The sequence below is a fragment of the Bubalus kerabau genome, chromosome X, assembly GCF_029407905.1.
Source record: "Bubalus kerabau isolate K-KA32 ecotype Philippines breed swamp buffalo chromosome X, PCC_UOA_SB_1v2, whole genome shotgun sequence".
Taxonomy (NCBI): domain Eukaryota; kingdom Metazoa; phylum Chordata; class Mammalia; order Artiodactyla; family Bovidae; genus Bubalus; species Bubalus kerabau.
Window position 1 is genome coordinate 153984197 of NC_073647.1, and position 19912 is coordinate 154004108.

The 19912-nt window shown below is 45.1% G+C and overlaps 1 pseudogene; it reads right to left on the reverse strand.

The window, feature by feature from the left end:
- Positions 1–992: 992 nt before the first annotated feature.
- The window catches only part of LOC129638926 (dual specificity protein phosphatase 18-like), a 211960-nt pseudogene continuing 193040 nt past the window's right edge, over positions 993–19912 (reverse strand).

The following is a 19912-nucleotide window of genomic DNA, read 5'->3' on the forward strand; positions in this document are numbered from 1 at the left end:
TCCTTATACACAGAAGGAGAGGAACAGGACAAACACCTTTCCTTATATGGGGTAGAAAAGGTACAAGCCATGCTGCCCAGGAGGGCTCAGAAATTCGGCAACAGTTACAACGTGGTGGGAAGGGCGAGGAGGGTCTGGTGCTTTCTGGCCCCATGTTCAGAGGCCCTTCAGGCTTATCTTGGTTTTTTGTCCCTTGGGCACCAACAGCCTCTTCTGTCAAGTCTTGGTTGTTAAAGACCTTGAAGGCCTCCTCTACCAAATTGACAATGGGGCTTGGGGCCCAGCCTCAAGCTTTTGTAATTCTCTCCGGCTAGCAGAAGTAGCCTGGTGATAAATGCCTGACCAACAGTGTCCGCCCTTCTGTGGATTCACGGTCTGTTTTGGTGGACTTCCTGAATGCCTCTGTCACCCGGCTCAGGAAGGCTGCCAGGTTTTCATCTTTTTCCTATGCAACCTCTTGGACTTTATCGTAATTTTCAGGCTTCCATACACCTTTTCATTCCTTCTGGTGGAAAAGTAATGTAACATCTCAACCTAGCCTGGCCTACATGATCTTCACAGACCCAGTGTGGGTGGTGTTCTGGGGTTGCACCCCCGCCCATCTGATCAGTTTGGTGGTGTGGATGGGTGTCCTGTAGGCCGTTGACGTTTCCCTGGCCTTTCTCAGTGTACACTCCTTTTCATCCAGGGTGCAACAATGGGCCAGAATACCCATGGTGTCCTGCCAGGGGAGACAGGATGCCAGCCTCAGCCTGATAAATCCATCCCTAAACTTGTCTCATTCGCGGAGAACCTGGCAAACGTCTTCCTACACAGTAACCCAATTAGTTTGGAATCTCTCTTTGGGATGTTCCTGAGGCCCCTTGAAGCACCCCAAAGTGAACTGGAAGTCAAGAGAATTTAAATTAGAATTTTATATTTGGAAAGTTTCTCAACAATTTTAAAAAGTTTTAAAACACTCAGTTAAATAGGATCATGGGTTTCTAGGAAATAATACTTTGAGCTAAGGTGGGGGGAAAAAATCAAAAGTAAATATAGATCAGGTAGAAGAAACAGGAATTCACAGGATAGTTTAATAATTTTATTTATTTACTTATTTTTGACTCGGCTGGTCTTCACTGCTATACGGGCTTTGCTCTAGCTGCGCTGAATGGGGGCTTCTCTGTAGTTGGTGGTGTGCAGGCTTCTTATTGCCATGGCTTCTTTTATTGCAGCACACAGGCTCTAGGGTGTTCAGGCTTCAGTAGTGGGGGTATGTAGACTCAGCAGTTGTGGCCCCTGGCCTCTAGAGCACAAGAAAATACTCGAAGCGAACAGACACAGTTGCTACATGGCATGTGGGATCTTCCTGGATCAGGGATCAAACCTGTGTCTCCTGTATTGACAGGTGAGTTCTTTACCATTGAGCCACCAAATTCAGTCTTATATCATCCTATTCTTAATGAAATCCATTTATCTAATTTAATTAAATCCACACGTTGAAAGTCCTAACCACATACAAATTTCTTTTCTCAATGTTATTCTTCAACAAGCAGTCTGCACATTTCTACAACTGTACTTTTCCCCTCATTCTTTCTCCATTCAGAACTATCCAGCTATAGGACAAAATCAAGCTGTTTCCTTTTAAATATATATATATATATATATATCTGATCTTGGAGAGACAACACTAAAGTTCCTGAGGCAACATAGGAATTCCCAGCCAAGCCACTGAACCTGGGGAGACAGGATACAAACCAGGAATGCTAGCCCAAAGAGCACCAGGGGATTGATGCTACAAGGAAAGAGAACCTGGTTCTTTCACCTTATGAAAGCAGGAATGGTTCAAGGAAGTGGAAACATTCAAAAGAGGTACGACATTTATCATTACAAACACATCACAATGTATGGGAGAGCACACCAAAAACTATTTATTGAACACAGAAACATGGAGAAAATTCACACCCAGTGACCAGTGCTGGCATCCTCAATGAGGAGGAGAGCGGTAAGTCAGAAGGTAGACAAAGACATTCATTTGGAGAGGAGTGGGAGGTCTTGAGCGATGAGGAGGGCAGTAAGTCAGAAACTAGGAAGAGGTACTCACTTGGAAGTGAGAGGAGGTCTTGAGTGATGAGCGCAACTAGAAACTAGTCCGAGATACTTACTTGGAGAGGACGGGGCAGGAGGTCCTCACTTAGGAGAAGCTCAGTAAGTTAGAAACTAGTCTGAGATACTCACTTGGAGAGGAAAGAGGGTCTTGAGTGAGGAAGAGCCCATAGGATATTGGGCAGATACTCAGGACCAGAGGTTCCTGATGAGGAGGAGCACAGTGAGTCAAACTAGGCAGAGATTCCACAGGAATGGCGTTCCTGACTGACAAGGAGGGCAGTGCGCAAAACTAGCAAGATGTGAGAGGATCTGAGTAAGCAGGGGCGCATCGGTCAGACACTGGGTAGAGATGCACACTGGGAGAGAAGTCTTGAGTGAATAGTAGCGGAGTCAGTGAAGTAGGCAGTGATGCTCACTTGGAGATGAGTGGATGTCCTGAATGAGGAGGAGCGATTAGCTGAGAAACTGGGCAGAGATACTCATGTGGAGAGGAGCAGAGGGACCTGAGTAAGGAGGGGGGAAGGCGGTCAGAAACTAGGGGGAGATGCTCACTTGAGACAAGTGGAGGTCCTGAGTGAGGGGGAGCACAGTAAGTCGAAAGTAGGCAGATACACGAATTCAGCAGGAGTGGACTTGCAGATTTAGAGCAGAGATAGCAAGATGTGCTTACTTGGAGAGGAGTGAGGGATTCTTAGTGATGAGCGCGTAGGTCACATACTGGGTACAGATACTCACTCGGAGAGGAGTGGAGGGTTCTGAGTGAGGAGGAGTGAAAAGATCAGAAGCAAGTAAAAAAATACAAACTCAGAGAGGAGTGGAGGTTCTGAGCGAGGAGGGGAGCACAGGTAAAATGGGAACACACTGACTTGGAGAGAAGTGAAGAGCCTGAGAGAGCAGGAGCACAGTAAGTCGAAAACTAGGAAAGGTACAAAAGCATATACAATTGAGAAAGGAATATAGGAAGTAAGAAACGAGGAAGAGTGCTCAAATGGAAAACAGCAGGTGTTATGAATGAGGACCAGGACATAGGACAGAAACTGGTCAGAGATGCTCATTTGGAGAAAAGTGAAGATCCGTGTGAGTAGTAGCACACTGGGTTAGACGCTAGGCAGAGATACTTACATGGAGAGGACTAGAGAGTCCTGAGTGAGGAGGACGCATAATTCAAAACTGGATGAGATGCTCACTTGGAGAGAAGTAGAGATCCTGAGTGAGCAGGAGCACACTAATTCAGAAAGCAGGCAGAAATGCCAAATTACAGGTGGGTAGATCCTGAATGAGAAGGAGGGCAGTCAGTCAGAAACTAGGCAGAGGTGCTCACTTGGAAAGGAGTGAATGTTGTGAATGATGGTCAGGCCATAGGTCAGAATCTGGGCAGAGATGCTCACTTGGACAAAAGTGGAGGTCCGGTGTGAGTAGTAGATAACCAGAGATACTGACAAGGGGAGGAGGGGAGGGTCTTGAGTGAGGAGGAGAACATAGTTCAGATAATGGGAAGAGATACTCACTTGCTTTGAAATGGAGAGCCCAAGTGAGCAGAACACTAGGTCAGAAACCAGGCAGAAATACCAAATTCTACAGCTGTGCAGTTCCTGATTGAGAAGGAGGGAAGTCAGTCAGAAACTGAGACAAGGTTCTCAATTGGAAAGGAGTGGGTGTTGTGAAAGGAATCAGGAGAGAGGCCAGAACATGGGCAGAGATACTCAGAGAAAAGTGGAGTTCCTGTGTGTAGTAGCGAAATCAGTTAGAAGCTAGGCACAGATACTAACATGGAGAGGACTGGAGGGTCTTGAGTGAGGAGGGGGCATAGATGAGAAACTGGGTAGGGATACTCACTTGGAGAATAGAGGGAGATTCTACATTTTCTATCCTGAGGGAGAAAGATCACATAGGTCAGGAACTGGGCGATACTCATTTGGAGAGGAGAGATGGTCCAGAGTAAGAAGGACAACATGGGTCAGAATACAGGCAGAGATACTCACTTGGAGAGCCATGGAGGTCCGGTGTGAGTAGTTGCAAACTAATGTAGAAGCTAGGCACAGATACTAACATGGAGAGGACTGAAGGGTCTTGAGTAAGGAGGAAGAAAGGTAAGAAAATGGGCAGGGATACTCAACTTGGAGACAAGAGGAGGTCCTGAGTGAGGAGGAGAACATGGTTCAGAAAATAGGCACAGATATTCAGTTGGAAAATAGTTGAGGTCCTGTGTGAGCAGCAGCGCACTAATTTAGAAACTAGGCGGACAGAGCAACAGGGAGGTTGGAGGGTCTTGAGTGAGGAGTTGCACATAGGTGAGAAACGGCTGGGACACTCGCCTGGAGAAGAGAGGAATCCCTGAGGGAAGAGGATTGCACAGGTGTGAAACTGCGTAGAGACACTCACTTGGAGAGGAGAGGAGGTCCTCAGTGAGGAGGAGCACATAGGTCGGAACATGGCCAGACATCCTCACGTGGAAGCAAGTAGAGGTCCTGAGTGAGCAGTAGCACAGTCAGTCAGAAACTAGGCAGTGATACTCACTGGGCAGGTGTGAAGGGCCCTGAGTGAGGAGGAGCGCAGAGTTCAAATCTGGGAAGAGATCCTCACATGGGAGAACAGAGATCCTGAGTGATCCGAAGGACAGTAAGTCAGAAATTAGGTGGAAACTCAAACTCTACGGCTGCATGGTTCCTGATAGAGACGGAGGGACGTAAGTCAGAAACTAGGAAGAGGCTCTCCCTTGGAAAGGAGTGGGTCATGTGAAAGAGGACTGGCCACATGTCAGAAAGTGGCCAGATACACTCACTTGGAAAACAGGTGTGGTCCTGTGTGCACTGACTTGGAAGATAGGCACAGATGCTCGGATGGGCCAGAGGGGTACTGAGTGAGGATTAGGGCATCAGTGAGAAAGTGGACAGACACACTCACTTGGCGAACGGAGGTCTGTGTGAGTCGTAGTGCACTAAGTTAAACACTGGGCAGAGATGCTCACTTGGAGAGGAGAGGAAGTCCTGAGTGAGAAGAAGCACAGAATTGGTCAGAAAATGGGAATAGACACTGACTCGAAAAGAAGTGGTGGCCTTGAGATAAGAGCAGTACCAATCATTTAGAAACTAAGCAGATATACTCATTGGAGAGGAGTGAAGGGTCCTAAGTAAGGTAGAGTGTTAGGTCAAAACAGGAAGAGATACTCACTTGGAGAGAAGTGGACACCCTGAGTGAGCAGCAGAACACTAAGAGAAACTAGGCAGAGAAACAAAAGTCTACAGGTGTTTAGGTCCTCATTGAGAAGGAGGGATTTCAGAAACTTGGAAGAGGTTCTCACTTGGAAAGGAGTGGGTGTTCTAGAAGAATGATAAAACTGTACAAACAAAAGTCAGTAAGTGGGTTATATATGGACTTGGAAAACAGCGGAGGTCTTGAGTGTGTATTAGGACTGGAGGGTCTTGAGTGAGTAGGAGCACAGGGATGAGAAATTGGGGAGGGGTAGTCACTTGGAGAGGAGAGGAAGCCCTGAGTGGAGGATCACATTGGTGACAATGCATAGAGAGAGTCCCTTGTAGGGGCGAGGTGGTCCTGAGTGAATGGAGCACATGGGGCAGAAAGTTAAGAGCTGTTGACTCAGAAAGAAGAGGTGGTCTTGAGGAAGGAGGCGTGCAGGCAGTTACAACGAGGCAGTGATACTGTTTGGAGATGTGTGTAGGCTGTAAGTGAGGAGAACATAGATCAAACCCGGGAGAGATACTCACATAGAGAGAATGGAGATCCTGAGACACCAGAAGAACAGTAAGTTAGAATTTAGGCAGTGATTCTAAAATCTACAGGTGTGTCGTTCCTCACCCCCCCCCCCCCAAGGAGGGAAGTAAGTCAGGAACAAGGAAGAGCTTGTCACTTTGAAAAGGATGAAGCCATAGGTCAGAAAGTGGGCAGATACACTAACTTGGAGATCAGTGGAGGTCCTGTGTGAGAAGTAGAGCCCTAAGGTAGAAGCCAGGCACATATACTAACATGGGGAGGGCGGGAGGGTCTTGAGTGAGGAGGAGCGGGTAGGTGAGAGACTGGGCAAGGATACTTAACTTGGAGACGAGAGGAGGTCCAGAGGGAGGAAGATCACATAGGTGAGAAACTGGGGGGAGATACTTACTTGGAAGCAAGTAAAGGTCCAGGGTGAGTAGTAACACATTCAGTTAGAACCAGGCACTTATTTATACAGATTGGAGAGGTATAAGGGGCCCAAACTGAGGAGGAGCAAAAAGTTCAAATCTGAGAAGAGAAACTAACATGAAAGAATGGAGATCCCTGGTCAGCAGGATTACAGTAAGTTAGAAATTAGGTACCAGTAATAAAATCTACAGATGTATAGTTCCTGATTGAGAAGGACGAACATAATTTTGAACCTAGGAAAAGATTCTCCTTGGAAAGGAGTGGGTGTTATGAAAAAGGATCAAGCCATACATCAGAAAGTGGGCAGATATACTCACTTGAAAACAGTTGTGGTCCTGTGTGAGTGCTGCTGCTAAGTCGCTTCATTCGTGTCCGACTCTGTGAGACCCCATAGACGGCAGCCCACTAGGCTCCTGGGATTCTACCTGTTTGGAGTGGGTTGTAGTAGCACATTAAGTCAGAAGCTAGACACAGATACTAATAGGGAGATGACTGGAGCATCTTGAGTGAGGAGGACCGCAAAGATGAGAAACTGGATGGGCCAGCTTACTTGGAGAGGAGAGGAAGGGCTGAGTGAGGAGGATCACATAGGTGAGACGCTAAGTAGAGATAGTGTCTTAGAGAATAGAGGAGGTCCTGGGTGAGGAGGATCACATAGGACAGAACGGGCAGAGAGATTGACAGGGAGAGACGTGCTGCTCTTGAGACAGGAGTAGTGCAGTCAATTAGAAACTAAACAGAGATACTCACTCGAGAGGAGGGAAGGGTCCTGAGGAAGAGCTCAGATCAAAACTGGAAGATATATTTGCTTGGAAAGAAGTGGAGATCCTAAGTGAGCTGGAGCACAGTAACTCAGAAAGTGGGCAGAGATACAAAATTCTACAGCTGAGTAGTTCCTGACTGAAAAGGAGGGAAGTCAGTCAGAAATTTAAGGACAGGCTCTCCTTGGCGAGGCGTGGATGTTGTAAATAGGACAGGCCATAGGTGAGAAAGTGTGCAGACTTACACACATAGAGAAAGTGGAGGTCCTGTGTGAGTAACAGTGCAATAAGTTAAAGCTTGGAAGACATAGTAACATGCAGAGGATGGAGGGTCTTAAGAACGGTGCTGCACATAGGTAAGACACTGGGCAGGGATACTCACCTGGACACGAAGTCCTGAGGCAGGAGGACACACAGGTGAGAATGTGGCAGAGATACTTCTTGGGAGAAAAAAGAAGTCGAGTGAAGAGGAGGCCAGAGGTCAGAATACGGGCCAATACATTCGCTTCGAGAGTAGAGATCATGTGTGTGTGATATGCTCCTCCTCAAGACCGTCCAGTCCTCTCCAAGGACTGTAGGCACAGACACTAACTTGGAGAGGACTGGACAGTCTTGAGTGAGGAGGAGCATATAGGTGAGAAATTTAGCAGGGATACTCACTTGGAAAGGAGAGGGAGTCCTATGGGAGGAGGATCATACAGATGAGAAACGGGGCGAGATAAAGGCTCAGAAAGAAGAGGTCTTGACATCAGAGTAGCGCAGTCAGTTAGAAACTAAGCAGACATACTCATTGGAGAGGACGGAAGGGTCCTGAGTGAGACAGGGTGTTCGGTCAAAACAGGTAGAGATCCCAAGTGAGCAAGAGCGCAGTAAGTCAGAAACTAGTTTGAGATACAAAATTCTATAGGTGTGCAGTTCCTGGTTAACCAGGAGGGAATGAAGTCAGAAACTAGGAAGAGGTTCTCACTTGGAAAGGCATGGGTGTTGTCAGGATGGATCAAGTCATACATACATAGGTCAGTAACTCGGCAGATACACGCACTTGGAAAACAGTGGAGGTCCTGTGTGAGTGGTATCACACTAAGTTAGAAGCGAGGCAGAGATGCCAACACCGAGAGGACTGGAGCGTCCTGAATGAGATGGAGTGCTTGGATAAAATATTGGGCAGGGATCCTCCCTTGGACAGGAGAGGAAGTCCTGAGTCAGGATGAGACACTGAGCAGAGACAGTCACTTGGAGAATAGAGGAGGTCCTGAGTGAGGAGGAGAACATAGGACAGAAAACGGGCAGAGAGATTGACTTTGAAAGAAGTGCTGCTCTTGAGACAGGAGTAGTGCAGTCAATTAGAAACTGAGCAGAGATACTTACTCGAGAGGAGGGAAAGGTCCTGAGTGAGGAAGAGGGCTAGTTCAAAACTGGAAGAGATGTTCACTTGGAGACAAGTGGAGAACCTGAGTGAGCAGGAGCACAGTAAGTCGGAATTAGATGGAGATACAAAATTCTGCAGGTGAGTATTTCCTGACTCAGTTTCTGACTTATTTCCCTCCTTCTAAGAACAGGTTCTGCTGAAGAGGAGTGGGTATTATAAAAAGGACAGCCTTAGGTCAGAAAGTGTGCAGATTTACTCCCATAGAGAAAGTGAGGTCCTGTGTGAGCAGTAGAGCAGTAATTTAAAGCTTGGAAGAGACAGTAACATGGAGAGGATGGAGGGTCCTGAGACTGGTGTTGCACATAGGTAAGAAACTGGGGAGGGATACTCACCTGGAGATGAAGGAAGTCCTGGGGGAGGAGGAACACATAGGTCAGAATATGGACAAATATATTCCCTTCGAGAAAAGTGGAGACCATACATGTCTAGTAGCACACCAAGTCAGAAGGTAGGCACAGACACTAACATGGAGAGGACTGGAGCATCTTGAGTGAGGAGGAGCGTGTAGGTGAGAAAGTGGGCAGGGCTACTCACTCGGAGAGGAGAGGAGCTCCTGGGGGGGGAGGATCACACAGGTGAGGAACGGGGCAGAGATAATGACTCAGCGAGAAGCAGTTTCTTGACATAGAGTAGTGCAGTCAGTAAGATCCTAAGCAGAGATACTCATTGGAGAGGAGTGAAGGGTCCTGAGTGCAGTACAGTGTTAGCACCAAACTGGAGAAAGATGGAGATCCCAAGTGAGCAGGAAAACAGTAAGTTAGAAAGTATGGAGCGATACACAATTCTGTAGTTATTTTCTTCCTGATTAAGAAGGAGCAAAGCAAGTCAGAAACTAGGAAGATGTTCTCATTGGGGAGGAGTGGGTGATGTGAAAGAGGACAGGCCATAGGTCAGAAAGTTTGCAGATATACTCAACTGGAGAGGAGTGGATAGAAGTCCCATGTGAGTCCTAGCAAACTAAGTTAGACGCTTCACATAGATACTAACATGGAGAGAACTGGAGGCTCTGGTGTGCGTGCATACTCACTTGAAGACACGAGGAAGTCCTGAGGGAGGAGGGTCACAAAGGAGAAAACCTGGGCAGAGATATTCACCTTGGGACAAGTAAGGAGAAGCACAGAGATATTCACCTGGAGAATAGTGGAGGTCTTGTTTGAGTAGTAGCACACTGAGTTTGAAGCTAGGCACAGATACTAACAGGGAGAAGACTGGAGGGTCTTGAGTGAGGAGGAGTACGAAATTGGGCAGGGATACTCACTTGGCCAGGAGAGGAAGTCCTGAGGGAGCAGGACCACATGGGTGAGAAACTGGGCAGAGAGAGTCCCTTGCAGAGGTGAGGTGGTCCTGAGTGAATGGAGCACATGGGGCAGAAAGTTAAGAGCTGTTGACTCAGAAAGAAGAGGTGGTCTTGAGGAAGGAGGCGTGCAGGCAGTTACAACTAGGCGGTGATACTGTTTGGAGACGTGTGTAGGCCGTGAGTGAGGAGAACATAGATCGGGTCTGGGAGAGAGACTCACATAGAGAGAATGGAGATCCTGAGACACCAGAACAGTAAGTTAGAATTTAGGCAGAGCTTCTAAATTCTACAGGTGTGTTGTTCCTCCCCGCTAAGGAGGGAAGTAAGTCAGGAACAAGGAAGAGCTTGTCACTCGGAAGGGAGTGGTTGTTGTGAAAAGGATGGAGCCATAGGTCAGAAAGTGGGCAGATATACTAACTTGGAGATCAGTGGAGGTCCTGTGTGAGAAGTAGAGCCCTAAGGTAGAAGCCAGGCACATATACTAACATGGGGAGGGCGGGAGGGTCTTGAGTGAGGAGCGGGTAGGTGAGAGACTGGGCAACGATCTTCAACTTGGAGACGAGAAGAGGTCCTGAGTTCGGATGACCACTTGGAAGTAGAGGTCCTGAGTAAGCAGTAGCACAGTTAGTTAGAAACTAGGCAGTTATACTCACTAGAATGGGGTGAAGGGCCCTGAGTGAGGAGGAGTGCAGAGTTCAAATCTGGGAAGAGATCCTCACATGGAGAGAAAGGAACTCCTGAGTGAGCAGAAGACAGTAAGTCAGAAATCACATAGAACTACTACATTCTACAGGTGAGTAATTCCTGACTGAGAAGGAGGGAAGTCAGTCAGAAACTAAGGAGAGGTTCTCCTTGGAGGGGAGTGGGTGTGGTAGTGAGGACAGGCCATAGGTCAGAAAGTGTGCAGCTGTACTCACATGGAGGAAAGTGGAGGTGCTGTGGAGCACAGTAAGTTGAAAGCTAGGAAGATGATACTAATACGGAGAGGACTGAAGGGTCTTGAGAAAGGAGTTGCACGTAGGTAAGAAACTGGGCAGGGATACTCACTCGGAGATGAAAGGAAGTCCTGAGGGAAGAGGGTCACATAGGTGAGACACTGGTAGGCATAGTCACTTGGAGAATAGAGGAGGTCCTGGCTGAGGAGGAGAACATGGCAGAAAATGGGCAGAGAGACTGACTTTGAAAGAAGTTCTGCTCTTGAGACAGGAGTAGCACGGTCAGTTAGAAACTAAGCAGAGATGCTCGAGAGGAGGGAAGGCTCCTGAGTGAGGAAGAGGGTTAGTTCACAACTGGAAGAGATGTTCACTTGGAGACAAGTGGAGAACCTGAGTGAGCAGGAACACAGTAAATCGGAAACTAGGCTGATACAAAACTCGACAGGTGTGTAGTTCCTGATTGGGAAGGAAGGCAGAAACTAGGAAGAGGTTCTCACTTGGAAAGGAGTGGATTTTGTGAGAAAGGATCAAGCCACGGGTCAGAACGTGGGCAGATATACTCACCTGGAGAACAGTGGAGGTCCTGTGTGACTAGTTGCACACTATGTTGGAAGCTAGGCACAGATACTAACATGGGGAGGACTGGAGGGTCTTTAGTGAGGAGGAGGGCATAGTTGAGGTCACGGGAAGAGATACTCACTTGGAGAAGGTGAGGGTTCCTGATGAGGAGAAGCGCTGTGAGACAAAAACTATGCAGGGATAGTCCTTGGTGTGGAGTGGAGTTCCTGCATGAGGAGGATGACAGTAAGTCAAAGTAGGAAGAGGTACTGACTTGGAGAGCAGCGTGGGGTCCTGAGCTTGGAGGAGTGCCGTAAGTCAGAAACTGTGGAGAAGAGTGTGAATCATGTATGTGACTCTCTGAGTTCCCTGGACTTGGGTGGCTTTCTCCATTCCCATGCTAGGGAATTTTTCAGTAGTATCTGTTCAAATACCTTCCAGGCTTTATTTCTCTTATCCTCCTGGTTCTCTCTCCTGTTCTGGGAGCCCTGTAATGCAAGTGTTGGTGAATTTTATGTTGTCCCAAAGACTGCCCTCATTTCTTTTCATTCTTTTTTCTTCATTCTGTTCTGCAACAGTGAATTCTACCACTCTGTCTTCCTCATTTGAGCTTCAAGATGACCGCAGCCTTAGCAGACAACTACCCTGCAACCTGTGGCTGCTGCTGAGTTTTCCAAATTTGCTGGCATACTGAGTGCATCATCTTTTAGGATTGGAAATAACTCAACTAGAATTCCATCACCTCTACTAGCTTTGTTTGTAGTGATGCAATGGCCACAGGACTGGAAAAGGTCTGTTTTCATTCCAATCCCAAAGAAAGGTAATGCCAAAGAATGCTTAAACTACCACACAATTGCACTCATCTCACACACTAGCAAAGTAATGCTCAAAATTTTCCAAGCCAGGCTTCAACAGTATGTAAACTTCCAGATGTTCAAGCTGGATTTAGAAAAGGCAGAGGAACCAGAGATCAAATTGCCAACATCCATTGGATCATCAAAAAGCAAGAGAGTTCCAGAAAAACATCTACTTCTGCTTTATTGACTATGCCAAAGCCTTTGACTGTGTGGATCACAATCAACTGTGGAAAATTCTGAAAGAGATGGGAATACCAGATCACCTGACCTGCCTCTTGAGAAATCTGTATGCAGGTCAAGAAGCAACAGTTAGAACTGGACATGATCAAAGGAAACTATTAGCAAGGTGAAAAGGCAGCCTTCAGAATGGGAGAAGATAATAGCAAATGAAGCAACTGACAAACAACTAATCTCGAGAATATACAAGCAACTTCTACAGCTCAACTCCAGAAAAATAAATGACCCAATCAAAAAATGGGCCAAAGAACTAAATAGACATTTCTCCAAAGAAGACATACAGATGGCTAACAAACACATGAAAAGATGCTCAACATCACTCATTATCAGAAAAATGCAAATCAAAACCACTATGAGGTACCATTTCACACCAGTCAGAATGGCTGCGATCCAAAAGTCTACAAGCAATAAATGCTGGAGAGGGTGTGGAGAAAAGGGAACCCTCTTGCACTGTTGGTGGGAATGCAAACTAGTACAGCCACTATGGAGAACAGTGTGGAGATTCCTTAAAAAACTGGAAATAGAATTGCCTTATGATCCAGCAATCCCACTGCTGGGCATACACACTGAGGAAACCAGAAGGGAAAGAGACACGTGTACCCCAATGTTCATCGCAGCACTGTTTATAATAGCCAGGACATGGAAGCAACCTAGATGTCCATCAGCAGATGAATGGATAAGAAAGCAGTGGTACATATACACAATGGAGTATTACTCAGCCATGAAAAAGAATACATTTGAATCAGTTCTAATGAGGTGGATGAAACTGGAGCCTATTATACAGAGTGAAGTAAGCCAGAACGAAAAACACCAATACAGTATACTAACGCATATATATGGAATTTAGAAAGATGGTAACAATAACCCTGTGTATGAGACAGCAAAAGAGACACTGATGTATAGAACAGTCTTATGGACTCTGTGGGAGAGGGAGAGGGTGGGAAGATTTGGGAGAATGGCATTGAAACATGTAAAATATCATGTATGAAACGAGTTGCCAGTCCAGGTTCGATGCACAATACTGGATGCTTGGGGATGGTGCACTGGGACGACCCAGAGGGATGGAATGGGGAGGGAGGAGGGTTCAGGATGGTGAACACATGTATACCTGTGGCGGATTCATTTTGATATTTGGCAAAACTAATACAATTATGTAAAGTTTAAAAATAAAAAAAAAAAAAAAGAACTGGACATGAAACAACAGACTGGTTCCAAATCGGGAAAGGAATACATCAAGGCTGTATATTGTCACCCTGCTTATTTAACTTATATGCAGAGTACATCATGAGAAATGCTGGGCTGGATGAAGCACAAGCTGGAATCAAGACTGCCGGGAGAAATATCAATAACCTCAGATATGCAGATGACACCACCCTTATGGCAGAAAGCGAAGAACAACTAAAAAGCCTCTTGATGAAAGCGAAAGAGGACAGTGAAAAAGTTGGCTTAAAACTCAACATTCAGAAAACTAAGATCATGGCATCTGGTCCCACCACTGGGGAAACAATGGAAACAGTGACAGACTTTGGGGCTCCAAAATCACTGCAGATGGTGATTGCAGCCATGAAATTAAAAGTTGCTTGCTCCTTGGAAGGAAAGCTATGATCAACCCAGACAGCATATTAAAAAGCAGAGACATTACTTTGCCAACAAAGGTCCATCTAGTCAAGGCATAGTTTTTCCAGTAGTCATGTATGGATGTGAGAGTTGGACTATAAAGAAGGCTGAGCACTGAAGAATTGATGCTTTTGAACTGTGGTGTTGGAGAAGACTCTTGAGAGTCTCTTGGACTGCAAGGAGATCCAACCAGTCCATCCTAAAGGAAATCAGTCCTGAATGTTCATTAGAAGGACTGATGCTGAAACTCCAATACTTTGGCCACTTGATGCAAAGAACTGACTCATTGGAAAAGACCCTGATGCTGGGAAAGATTGAAGATGGGAGGAGAAGGGGACGACAGAGGATGAGATGGTTGGATGGCATCACTGACTCTATGGACATGAGTTTGAGTAAGCTCCAGGAGTTGGTGATGGACAGGGAAACCTGGTGTGCTGTAGTCCATGGGGTCACAAAGAGTCAGGGGTTGCAAAGAGTCAGACACGACTGAGCTGAAACTGTACTGAACACTGCAACCTGGTGAATAAGTCTAAATCAGAGGCCCTCTGCTAAGCCATATCTGGATTTCTAACTCACAAAAACTGAATTGGAGACAAGATGGCAGACTAGAAGGACCGTGAACTCACCTCTTCTCATGAGCACACCAAAATCACAAGGAACTGTTGAACAGCTATGAGTAAAAAAAGACTGGAACATTGCAGAAAAGATATTCTATATCTCAAGATATAAAGAAGAAACTACAATGAGATGGCAAGAGGGGCACACCTGCAATATAATCAGATCCCATACCATTCGGGTGGGTGACCCACAAACTGGAGAATAATTATGTTAAGTATATTCTTCCACAGGAGTGAGCGTTCTAAGCCCCATGTCAGGCTCCCAGCCTGGGGAGCCAGCCTTAGGAGGAGAAGCCCCCAGAGCACTTGGCTTTGAAGGCCAGCAGGACTTAAGTGCTTGAACAGCACGTGACTGGGGGAAACAGACTTCACTCTTAGAGGGTGCATTCAAGGTCTCACACTCACTGGGACAGAGAGCAAGAGCAGTGACTTCAAAGGAGCCTGGGCTAGACCTATCTGCTGGTCTCATGGGGTTTCCTAGGGAGGAGGGTGGTGGCTGTGGCCTTCCCTGGAGACATGGACGCTGGTGGCGGAGATCCTGCTGCGGGTGGACCTCTTACTTGGGTCATTAGCACTGAAACATGGCCCCACCCAAGAGCCTGTAGGCTCCTATGCTGGGGTGCCTCAGGCCAAACAACTAACAGGCTCAGAACACAGCCCCATCAGTCAACAGAGAAGCTGCCTGAAGACATGGCCCTGCCCACAGAGAGCTGAGACCCAGCCTCACCGACCAGGGGGCAGACACCAGAAACAAGTAAACAGCGATCATGGAACCTGTGGAACTGAGTCTGCAAACACAGGTCAGAACCTACCTTGGACCAGCTGGTCCCTGGCCCTTGGGTTACAAGAGGGGTCACACAGAACATCCCCTATAGAGGGCCACATCACCAAAGTCAAGAAATGTCACCTGCCACATATGTAAAAATACAGAAATTTAAACAAAATGAGATGGCAATAGAACATACTCCAGGTGAAGGAACAAAATAAAATCCAGGAAGAACAACTCAGTGAAGTGGAGATAGGAAATCCCCACTTCGAGAAAGAGTTCAGAGTAATGATGGTAAAAATGATTCAAGAACTCAGAAAAAGAATGGATGCGGAGAGTGAGAAGTTACAAGTTTCTAACAAAGAATCAGAAATATAGAATAGAACAACCAGAGTTGAAGAATATGACAACTGAAATGAAAAGGAATCAACAGCAGGATAAATGAGGCAGAAGAACATCTGCCTCAGATGTTCTGGGTATGAATGTGCTGGAAGACAAGGTTGTGGAAATCAGTGCTATGGAACAGAATAAAATTTTTGATTTGTGAAACAACCTTACATCGCTCACATCCCCGGCATAGCAGTCAGCTAGGCTAATGTGAGGAGACTTTTATAAAGAAATTGCTGACAAACGTGTGGGAGGCGATAGGGAAATCACCAGAAACAATGAAGTACCCCCAGGCCAGTAACAACAGAGCACAGAAAAGCCAATGGAAAGGCAGTTACTGGAACCCGGATACAGTGAGAGTTGAGTGAAACCTGCCCCGTCTTCCCTTCAGCGGAGGGATGCGGCGTATCACAATCCTACAGGACAAAGTGGGGAAACAAATACCTGGAACTGCACTCTCTTCCCCTTCATGCGATCAGCCAGGTCTTCTCCTTGGCTGGACCCAAGTGGAAGCCAGAGGCCAGAAAGCATATTCGTGGCATCCGTGCAGGTCAGCCTTTGAGTCCTGAAAGGAGAGTAGAAAGGGTGGAGAGTTGGTCTGCCGGAGCAAATGGAGGCCATCTAGGAAACAGTATGATCCGGAACTTTCTACTTTATAGGTGAAACTGTCCTATGTCTTTGCCATTTGTTTTATATCTGAGCAATACTAAGGAAACCTTGGTTAGAACAGTGTCCAAAACAAGCCATGTGAACTAAAGTGAAAATTAAAACTCAGCACAGGGGAAGTGAAGCCAGTGGTTTCTCACCTCTCTCCATTTGTTTAGGTTTTAAATTAGACAGGTGTTCTTTCACTAGCCTCCTTTGCTCAGAAAGAGTAAAACCTGTCTCACTGGCAATTTTTATTTCACCTTGACACCCTTTTGTAAATAACCTCTCTCATGATTTTTTTTAAAGGCCTTGGGCAGATTCACACATTTTGTGTGGCTGTGGATGCTCCCACAGCACTTTTTCCTTCTCTTTCATTTTGTTTCATAATTGTTTAACATGTCTGACTCCCTTGCCCCCAAGAAGAAGGATCATGCTTTCTTCGTCTCCGCATCCTGGAGTCCCTTCCCCTGAGTATACACCCAACGAATATTTGTCAGGTAAATTAAAAAGGAAGCAATCTTGCTTCCCACTTTTTCTCTTGAGGGGAAGGACTGTCAGACTGAAAAAGAACGCCATCCCTCCTATGCATTCTTAGGAGTGAAGCTCATGGTTTGGGTTTTATTTTTTTAACTGTTTTGTACTTTAACTGTTTTGTGCTTGTATCTGAGTGTACTATACTAGCATATGTAAGATTTTTTTTAATTGAATCACCTAGAGCTGAGGTTCATAAGCCTTTTTACCCACCAGGGGCCAGATAGTAATTACTTTAGGTTTTATGGGCCATGTAGTCTCTGTCATAACCACTCAGGTCCTCCCTGTAACACAAAAACAGCCTTTAACCCGTATGTAATGATTGCATGTGGCTGTGTTCCAGTGAAACAGGCCTTTCTCACAACCTAGTGCCCCAGTGTTGGACTCTAGGATGTGAGCAATGCTGCAATAAGTAACCTTCTCCACATGGCCTTTCTTCCATGTATATGTGTATCTGTGGTAGCAGTGTTAAGAGGTGGAATTACTGGGGCAAAGAATAAATACATCCGGTACCAACTATTATGTATAAAATAAGCTACAAGCATGTATGCTATAACACAAGAAATATAGGTAATACTTTATATTAACTAGATGAAGTGTAACCTTTAAAAACCATGAATCACTATGTTATACACCTGTTACTTATATAATGTACAGCAACTATACTTCAATATAAATACATACATACATACATATGTACATAAATAAATAAATCTCTAAGTTTGGTAGATCTGGCCAAATCTGTATTACTGTTTCAAAGAAAATAACAAAAATAAGTACACATGTGTACTTTCAAACTCAAAATTATTTGTAGCTTCAACTCTCAGAATCACAATAGGAATTAAATCATCAAATACTTATTCTCTATCATCCATGCTTATCCTACACAAAATGGAAAAACCAAAATAATAAGACTCTATCTCTTCGTGTAAAAGTTCTATAACCTGGTCAATAGAGATCACTCAAAATGACTGTGTGACTGCCGTGTTTTTTAATGAATCAATGACTTACCTAATAGAAGATCTACCCCAAACTCATTATGATGGCTGAAGACATCTGTGGTTAAAAGTAGTCATCTGGATCTGGACTAATACAGTACTTTATTTTTGCATCTTAAGAATCTCCCATTTTCATGTTTTGCCTTATATTAAGGATATGCATATAAATTTTTATGTCCCCTACCTTGCTACATATGTAGACTCTGAATCATCTGTCCTTTTTCCTCAAGTCTTGCTTTTGGGAAATGTTTGATAACTCTTGGCCAACCCAGCAACACAAAGTCTGCCTAAAGCATGAAGTGAGAGTGCTGGAGGCAGTTGTGGAGGAGGAGGTGGTGGTGGACGAGGACACAGTTGATGGTCAGTGCTGGTGGCCACAGTGGAAGTGGTGAAAGAGGAAGAAGAAATGAAAGGAATAAACTGAATTATTCTATAGTACTGGACTAACAACCATAACTAGATTTATAATGAGCATATATTTGTAATATCTACAAGTATTTTATGAAATATCAAAAGAGGAAAATTAAGGGCAATATAGCTTTAGTTTCAATTATATCACATTATCTTCTTACTCCTGGAAGTTAGTTCAGTTAAATATGTCTTTCATCTGCAAGTTTTCCCCAGTACTTTAATGTCTTTATTAAAAGAACATGGTAACATTATAGGATCTACAGGGACCTTGGTGGCCATATGGGTTTTTTAGTTTCATTATAACTCACAACCCAGATGTTTAAACATGTACATGTAGTACTGTTGGTAGAAATTACAGAGTAAGATGGTTAATGCTCAAACCAGAAAATTCAGTTAACTAGACTACTAATCCCTTAACATTTCTGAAATAATCAGTTTACGTACATGTGATGGGTGCTCTCTTTAACATATTGAGTTGAGCTAAACTTTACTCTTCATCTTCATTTGTATTTGTCTCCTAGGGCTTCTGTAACAGTACCACAAACAACAGACATTTATTCTCTCATGATTCTGGAACCTAGAATTCCAAAACCATGATGTCAGCAGGGTCATGCTCCCTCTGAGGGCTCTAGGAATTAATCCTTCCTTGCCTCTTCTAGCCTCTGGTGGTTGCTAGCACCTCTCCACATTCCTGGGCTTATAGATCCATCACTTTACTCTCTGCCTCTTATCTCATGAAGTTCTCCCTGTGTGTCTCTTGTCTCTGTGTCTCCTCTTCTTATAAGGACACCAGGCATACTGGACTAAGGGCCCCCCCTACCCCATTATGACCTCATCTCTACCTAACTACTTCATCTACAGTGACTCTACTTCCAAATAACATCACATTCTGAGGTACTGGGTAGTTAGGACTGAAACATATCCCGAAGGGGAACACAATTCAACCCATAATACCTTTCCATAAGCAGATACCATAATTTAGTCCCAGTGAAAACCTATCCATCCTTAAACTGAAGGGAAAAAAACAAATTTTAATTTTGTGGTCACCTGATGCAGGGCAGGAGAATGTGTTAACAGTGGGATTGGCTCTGGACTTCCTGCAGCAGCAAACACCTCTCTTGCATTTCCCCAAGTTTAGGTTCAAACTGGGAAACAGCATGCACAAATCCAGGCCTCCTAGGGATGATAATCAGAAGAGGAAAGATCCACTGAGTCCTTAATGGCCACAGTAAGCTTGAGCTCCATTGACTTAGAGATTACTGTAACATGAGCAAACACCCTGATGTTACAGATACTCTTTATTGTGAAATCAGCACCAAGTGACCAGTTCATTTCTTCTAGGTTAGACTAGCCATCTTCCCAACTCTAAGCAGACCATCTTTTGTTTCAAGAGGTAACTTTTTATCACCTTTGGCAAGTGAATAACACTAGTTTTCAAACACCACCCCCTCATCCTTTCCCTTGTCTGTCACCAAGGTAGTAAAGCAAAGTCTATAAAGCATAGGAAATAAAAAGAAATGAGAATTAGTTTATCAATTAGATATGCCTTATTAAGACGAAAATCATAAAATGGAGTGAAAAAAGCAAGTTTATATCATGTGCCTCATATAACACCATCTGTGTCAGTGTAGAGGA